The sequence below is a fragment of the Hordeum vulgare genome, chromosome 3H, assembly GCF_904849725.1.
Source record: "Hordeum vulgare subsp. vulgare chromosome 3H, MorexV3_pseudomolecules_assembly, whole genome shotgun sequence".
Classification (NCBI taxonomy): Eukaryota; Viridiplantae; Streptophyta; class Magnoliopsida; order Poales; family Poaceae; genus Hordeum; species Hordeum vulgare.
Window position 1 is genome coordinate 253,111,533 of NC_058520.1, and position 7,735 is coordinate 253,119,267.

Sequence of the window (7,735 nt, forward strand, 5' to 3'; positions counted from 1 at the left end):
TGATATAGGTGATGAATTTCCTCCCCAGTCCATAAGAAGAATGGATGTGGGACACTTCCTACCCATTGAAGATCCCCTTGTGGCCAAAGGAGAAGGACAATGTTCTATGCAAGTGGAACCATCTCCAACACTGGATCCACACGCTTCTGAAGAACAAAGGGAAGGCCCTCAACCAAATGAATAAGATCAAGGGCAAGATCAACCTCATGATGATTGTGGTGAACCAAGTGATGCCCGAGATCACATTCATGACTGTGATCAAGCTCAAGATCAAGAGCAAGATCAAGACAACGCTCAAGATGATCAAGATGGAGCTCCTGAAATTCCTATTGAAGAGTTATCGGAGCATCATGCTGCCAAGATTTCTTCCACTCTAGAATGTCAACAATATGTTAGGGACAATGTGCTTGGAAGCTTGATAAAGGGGGTAACCACTCGTGGACAATTAGCAAACTTTTGTGAGCGTCACATGTTCATTTCTTGTACCCCTAAAGATACATGAGGCGCTTGAGGACATGGATTGGCTTGATGGCATCCATGATGAACTCACCAATTTTGAGGGGAACAAGGTGCGGCAATTGGTGCCAAGGCTAAAGGAGAATCATAATGTCACTGGAACAAATGGATCTTCAAGAACAAATAAGATATGAACACTATTGTCATTCGAAACAAGGCAAGATTGGTGTCTCAAGGCTACTCCCTGGTCGAGGGTATTGACTACACTAAAACCTTCGCTCTCATTGTTCGCCTTCAACCTATTCGCGTGTTTCTTGCATTTGCATCTCATCACAATTTGAAGTTGCGCAAATGGATGTGAAGAGTGCATTTCAGAATGGTCCTCTTAATGAGCTGTCGTATGTCAAAAAACCCTGAGGTTCGAGATCCCAAGTACCCCAATCATGTGTACAAGCTTCATAAGGCACTCTATGGCCTTAATCAAGTCCCAGGTGCGTGGTATGAGCACCTTACCGAGTTGTTAGAAGATCCTGGGTTTGAAATTGGGAAAGTTGATCCAACTCTTTTTACTAAGAGGGTTAAAGGGGATATTTTCATATTCGAACTTTATGTTGATGATATTATCTGTGGTTCTCCTAACAACGTTTGCCACACTCATGACCGAGAAGTTTGAGATTTCTATGATGGGAGAGTTAAAGTTCTTCCTTGGATTCGAAGTCAAGTAATGTATAGAACAAACCCTCATAAACCAAGCCAAATACACTGAAGACATGCCGAGGAGATTCAATTTGGATGATGTCAAGCCGGCCTAAACTCCTATGCAACTCAAGTGCCAACTTGCCATTGATCCCAATGGTAAAGCGCTGGATTAAAGGTATATCTATCCATGATTGGATCCTTGCTTTATCTTTGTGCATCTAGGCCACATATCATGTTGAGTGTGGGAATTTGTGCACGGTTTCAAGCCGCACCTAAGGAAATACACTTTGTGGAGGTCAAGCGAAACTTTCATTATTTGGCTCATACCCAAAACTTTGTATTATGGTACCCCAAAGGTGCAAGCCTTGAACTCGTGGGGTATTCAAACTCGGATTTGGCAGGAGACCATCTGGATAGGAAGTCAACTTTCGGAGGGTGTCAATTCCTTGCTCGCTCTCTTGTGAGTTGGTCTTCAAAGATGTTTCTCTCTCTACCACCACACCCGAGTATGTAGCCGCCGCAAGTTGTTGCACACAATTGCAATGGATGAGGCAAGCTTTAAAGGATTACAGTGTCACTTGTGAAAAAGTGCCTCTTCTATGTGACAATGAAAGTGCAATCAATATCTCCTACAATCTGGTTCGACATTGCAATACGAATCATATTGAGATTCGCCATCATTTCATCCGGGAGCATATGAAGCATGGATAGATTGATCTTATATATGTCAACATTAATTAGAAACTAGCAGATATTTTCTTGAAGCCACTGGATGAAGCAAGATTTTGTGAGTTAAGGCATGAGCAAAATGTCATTGATTTGATAAAGGTGGCTTGCAGCAATGCACATCCCACGACACTCATCATTTTATCTTGTTTTAGATGTAGGCACAAATATAGGGGGAGTGTTGTTGTCTCAATGAATTATCCATCCCCTAATTATGTATAAATAAAAATAATAGGTCACATTTGCCAGTTTTGATGGTACTTGTGCTTCAAGGATGAGTTTTGTTCATGGGCCGAAGGTTAAAATCTTTGGGATGTGATACCAATTGACTCAATCATAGGTGGTATCGTCCATCGCTCTCTCCTTCGGAGGTGTTGCTCCAATTGTTTGTCTTCTTTGCTTATCTTAATGAGTTCTAGGTGTGTGTTCACTCCAAATGATGTTCTCTTGCGTGTGCTTACTGTATTTTTAGATTGTACACAACCATATGTCATGTTTGTGTTTCTATTACAAGCCCACTTCTCTCTTAAAACTATTTCCACATGTAGACATGTCTTTATTGTGGCATTCATGTCTTCTGCCGGGAGGTACAATTGGTGGGCGGAACGGTTCTACCACACTATCCTATGGTTGTGCCTTTCTGGTGGCCCTACCGGTGTGTCGAGGGCGTTTCTACCGCCATGGTTGATCGTGAGTCCCCAACCATTCCTACCAGTCACTAACTGATGGTACAACCGCTGCCTTCCCAGTCAATAGTTGTACCACTCGTAAGCACCCGGTAGTACCAGGGAAGTGGTACAACACTCCACGGTCTCGGTTGGTATTTAATCCGCAGGCCAAAGGAGTGTATATTTCCCCCTTCGTGCCCATGTGCTCTCACTACCCTAGCCACCAGTCACAAGCCCCATTGCCCCTGAGTGTCCTACGGTACTCCGAATTCGCCAGTTCTTCCCCGGATATGCTACGTGGAGGCCGTCTCCTCCTCGATCTCTTCCCATGGATGCCCATAATTCCCCAATCCATCTTTATTTTGGCTCCAAATTTTAAATCCTCCATTGCTAGGGCATTACGTATTATCTCATGTTTTCGGTTAAACTATTGTGTGTAAGAGAACCCCCTATATGCTTCCATACTTTCTCACTATTAGAAATGAAAATATTACATGTAGATTCAGTGGATAGTCACTTTCTTGACTTTTGGAGTATGGAACTGCTCCTCGACTCGTAGTACCGCTCCTAGCGGGTAGTACTACCGCCTGAGTGGTACTACCGGCTAAACCTCCGACATTTGAGGAAGACCGTCATTTGAATATACAAGCCAGGTGAATGAATAATTCACACTAGCATATGGAAGTGACAAAACAAGAGACTCTCTACATGAAGAACATGGTGCCACTTTGAGGCACAAGTGTGGAGTAAGACGTAGTAGCACTGTACCTTCAATCTTTTCTCTCATTTATTTTTTCTTTTTATTTTATTTTTCTTTTTCTTTTTTTATTTTTCTTTCTTTCTCCCTTCTTCCCTTTTTTATTTTTCTCTTTTATTTTTCGTCTGAACTCTCTTCCCGACTTGTGGGGAAATTATTGTCTCCATCATCCTTTCCTCACCTAGACAGTGCCCTAAATAATGATGATCATCACACTTTAATTTACTTACAACTCGATATGAAAAATCGATAGGATGATATGACTCTATATGAATACCCGTGGCAGTGTACCAGGATGTGCAATGATCTAGCATAGCAAAAGATATCAAAAAACGGACAAGCCATGTAAATACCATGCTAGCTATCTTACGATCATGCAAAGAAATATGACAATACATGCTCGAGTCATGTATATGATGATGATCGAAGTTGCATGGCATATTATCTCGGAATGGCTATGGAGATGTGTCAGGACCGGATTTTCGGGGATTTTAATTTCCCTTCAAAATGGCCCTTGTGCATACCAGCCCCAGGAATACTGTTAGTTGGTGCAATAATCCTTGATACATTTGTCCAAGCAAAAATACAAACTTGAAGTACAAGACCGATGTGGTCCATAGAGTACATCAAAAAGGTTTCTAATAGTTGATGGCGGAAGCGATTCGGGGATCTCCAGCATCTATGGGACTCCATTTCCCACAGGAACAGCTGACCTGGATAATTCCTATCTCACGCGACTGCTGTGTTTGGTGCCTAGGTTCCGGGGTTATCGTCGGGTTCCTCCTTTCCAAGCACGCAATCTGGCCAAGACAATAGCCACGGACAAGCCAGTGACTACTTTGAATGTACACGCAAACATCATGAAAACAAGCATACATTGGGAGGGTTAATATACACTTGTAATAATACCATAATACTTCGTCAACCGTGATGTACTACTCAAGTACTAGTAATGAAAATATAATCCTATTGAGTACTTAATAAGCAATCAATAAGTGTAAGATTAACGGATGTGACATAAAACATGCCTCCGTCGGACGTCTCAGCGACACCACATACATGGCTTGAATAAAATAATAACAAGCATGCCACAGTAGGGCGTCTGAGCGACACCATATAAAAGGGCTATTATGAAATGATAAACATGTCGTAGTAGGGTGTCTAAGCAACACCACATAAAGGGCTTATATGAGATGATAAACATGCCGCAGTCGGACATCTAAGCGACACCACACAAAGGGATTATATGGAACAATAATAAATAATGAATATCCAGGAGGTAGAACCGTCCCAAGGATATTCATCAATCATAATCATAGGGGTTAGTCCAAAGTAAAATAATATTTATGATTATCCACCACATTTCCTGATTAGTCTCACGATTTCTTAACTTCCTCCGAAGACCGACACTCAGACCGACACTTGACTAGTCAACCAGATGTCCTTGACCGTTGACATGGCTACTCGAGTAGTTTTGGCTCTACAGAGGGTGTACTCTTTACCCACATCCCACGGGTTTTCGATAGTCACTAGGACTAATCCCGCGTATGGTATTTTAGAAGTAAACACTCAAAATATTTACACACCCATTTTTCTCCCGCGAAGACCGGTATCACTCGAACTACGCTGCGGGAGAAAAACCTTAAGACGGGGAGGCTCCAACCTCGACTAGCATAGGATCAAATTTATATCGCGTTATAAGGGAAGAGCTCTTCCATCTCGGTCCCAGACCAGAAACACCGATGCCCCCTGACCGGATGACTCGATTTAGTCCAGTGCTTCGGATACCTTCATCCCGGTACCTCTACTTGGTGTGTACCTGTTAATAGGTTTACTACCTACTGAACCATATTCCCTTTCAAGAAGACCTGTGGCAGCACGAATGGGTTAACGTGACACACTCACAAGACTCGATCTACGATCGACTCAGGAGGTTAAATTATTCCATGCATGATTAGCACAATCAAAATGTGTTATCACCACACACAGAGTCACTACCTGTCATACCCCAACATGCCTTGCTGACCACTCTCGTCCCATGAGATGTCAGTCCCAAGGTCGTGTCTCCACAAGACACCCACTCTCATCGGATCCTATCCGGTAGACATGTGTGGTAGGAAGATGTGACTGTTGTCCCATGCATCTCAGTCGTGAAATAATTGTACTTTCAAATCATGAAGCCACATGCATAATTGTCACATAAAATAACACCACTTTTTAAACATAACCATAATGTTTTTCTCATCAAGTAACCCACACACAACCAAGATATGTGTAGGTTCAGAATGCTTGCCTTCCAAGTCTAGAGAGGTAGGTTGCACTCCAAACATTTTGATGTTTTTGCTCCACTCTTCATAGCCTAGTTTGAAAATATTCTAATTAACAAATAATTTAAAAACAGTACACAAAGTTGTCTTTGGAAATTTTCAAATAAATACTAAAATAAACTAGATGAAATTTGAAAGAGGTGAGAAAAAGAATCAACTCATTTGGACTATTATTTTTGAAACTAAGGCCACTCAAAATCTGGTCAAAGTTCTGGTTTTAAAAACAAATCAGCAAAAGAAGACGGTTCGGCTCATATATGCTTTCCGAAAAGAAACACGCACTTGCCTCAGTACATTTACCCAGTGGGATGACACATCGGCTGAACTGCGCCACTGGGGCAACGGTTGGCTCAGCGACAGGTGGGGGGGCACCTGTCGGTTTCATCTCCCTCCTCCGTGCGCGCGTGGACTGAGAACAGGGCGAGTCCGTCGATGATTTGTCGATGCCACGCGACACCATCCTCAATGCCCGGCCCATCCACGCGCTCAAGGGAACTACCTACACCGCATGGAGGGGAAATCCATGGTCAGAGAGCTTCGGGTTGAGCAAGGCCTTGGCAATGGCAGACTGAGCTTCGGTCATGGAGGGAGCTTTGCTCACTTCGGCTCCCCGGCCAAACTGGAGTGGAAAAAGGGTTCACGGGGTCATGGGGTTCTAAAAGAGAAGGAAAGGGGCAAGGAGGGGCTCTGGCTTGCTCGAATTTAGTCGAGAACTGCGGAGGCCGAAACTGCCGGCGGTGGGGAAGGAGACGGCCACGGGCAAAATTGGGGCAAGAGAAAGCTTGCTATGGCCGCGAGGAAGTGCTGCTATTGCTAGAAGTGCTTGGGCGCGTCTACTCATAGGGCCTAAAGGTCGGTCTGACACGATGGCGATAATATCGCTGGCCTACCGCCTATGGAGCTGCACGGAGACGTGGCGACGCAAGGGAAGGCCAAACAGGGTCCCGGCTGGCGGTTTGGCTAGCTGACTCGCTGGCTTTGGCCGCAGGGGGACCTGGCGAGGAGGGGTGGCTCGGGCGGTGTTGTACTCGCCGAGGCAGCCGATGCTGGCATCGGCGGCTAGCACGGTTGCAGGTGGTGCAGCAAGTGCCAGCAGTGTCAGCAATGAGGAGCTGCAGGTTGCCACTGCGCGGGTGACACTGGAAACAGGGCAGGTGGGCGCGGCGTCTACTGCACAACACGTGCAAAACGCGCTCTTGGCGTGTTCCGCGTGTGCACAGCAGGTGTTCGACCGAATGCCACTACAGGCTAGAGAGTTTGGTTTGAGGTGTAAATTAACAGGATGGCTAAGCTGGTTACTCAAGCTCTGATGGACATGCTGGTTTCGCAGGGAAAGGATTTCCACAATGCATTTTAAAAGTATGCCAGTTCAGGTCATGCACCTAGAATGTTTGGTAAAATTCCACGGGCCTCTAGGTATTCTTGTTAGCCACCAAATTTTCCAGGTTGAGGTCTCCTTGAAAGCTAACAAAGATCGCAAGGTTAATTTTGGCAAAACAGAAACTTCCTGGTGTAATTTTTGCAAAAGTGCATTCCTCGACAGAAACAAAATGATGTTATAACATAGTCTCAAACAATGCCACTCGGCTGAAATTCTAGACTTAAGGGTTTTGCAGGGTCCTTTGTAAGAAGTAAAAAAATTAAAATCTTTGGGCAAGAAATTAATAGGGTTGTAGTGCAAACTGCAAATCTGGTTCAAAACAGAAAATAAGAAGTGGTGCTCAAAATTTTCAAAACACAAAGTGGGTTTTAGGCACAAAAGTGATCTATATAAACTCCTTGACAACTCCAATTTTTTGTCGAATTTTTGAAGAGTTCTCACTAGGGGTTGTAGTGTAAATACCAAGTTGGATCAGAAATGGAAAAGAATATAATGTGCTCACTTATTCCAGAACACTTGGCTAGATTATTTCATAAAATTGACTCAAACACAAACTAAGTCATTTCCAAGTTTTGTGAAATTTTTAAAATAAATTAGCAAATGGTTGCGGTTCAAATGAGGCCTTAGAAGTAATTTTTTGAATAAATGAATCCTAGGGAAAATATTTATAAAAATGCCTTCATTTGATTTGGAAATAATTTGAGAAAAATATTAGAGGCAA

At 43.5% G+C, this 7,735-nt stretch overlaps 1 long non-coding RNA gene across 2 annotated transcripts; it reads right to left on the reverse strand.

Moving 5' to 3' along the window:
- Window positions 1-3,726: 3,726 nt before the first annotated feature.
- On the reverse strand, window positions 3,727-7,254 carry LOC123439844. Of its 2 annotated transcripts, none has more exons than XR_006630193.1 (3): window positions 6,235-7,254; window positions 5,916-6,132; window positions 3,727-5,665 (listed from the first exon to the last, which is right to left on the reverse strand). It is a non-coding gene; the product is annotated as an uncharacterized LOC123439844 (long non-coding RNA). The 2 variants fall into 2 exon arrangements; XR_006630194.1 differs by having other exon boundaries at window positions 5,934-6,132; window positions 6,235-7,253.
- Window positions 7,255-7,735: the final 481 nt, after the last annotated feature.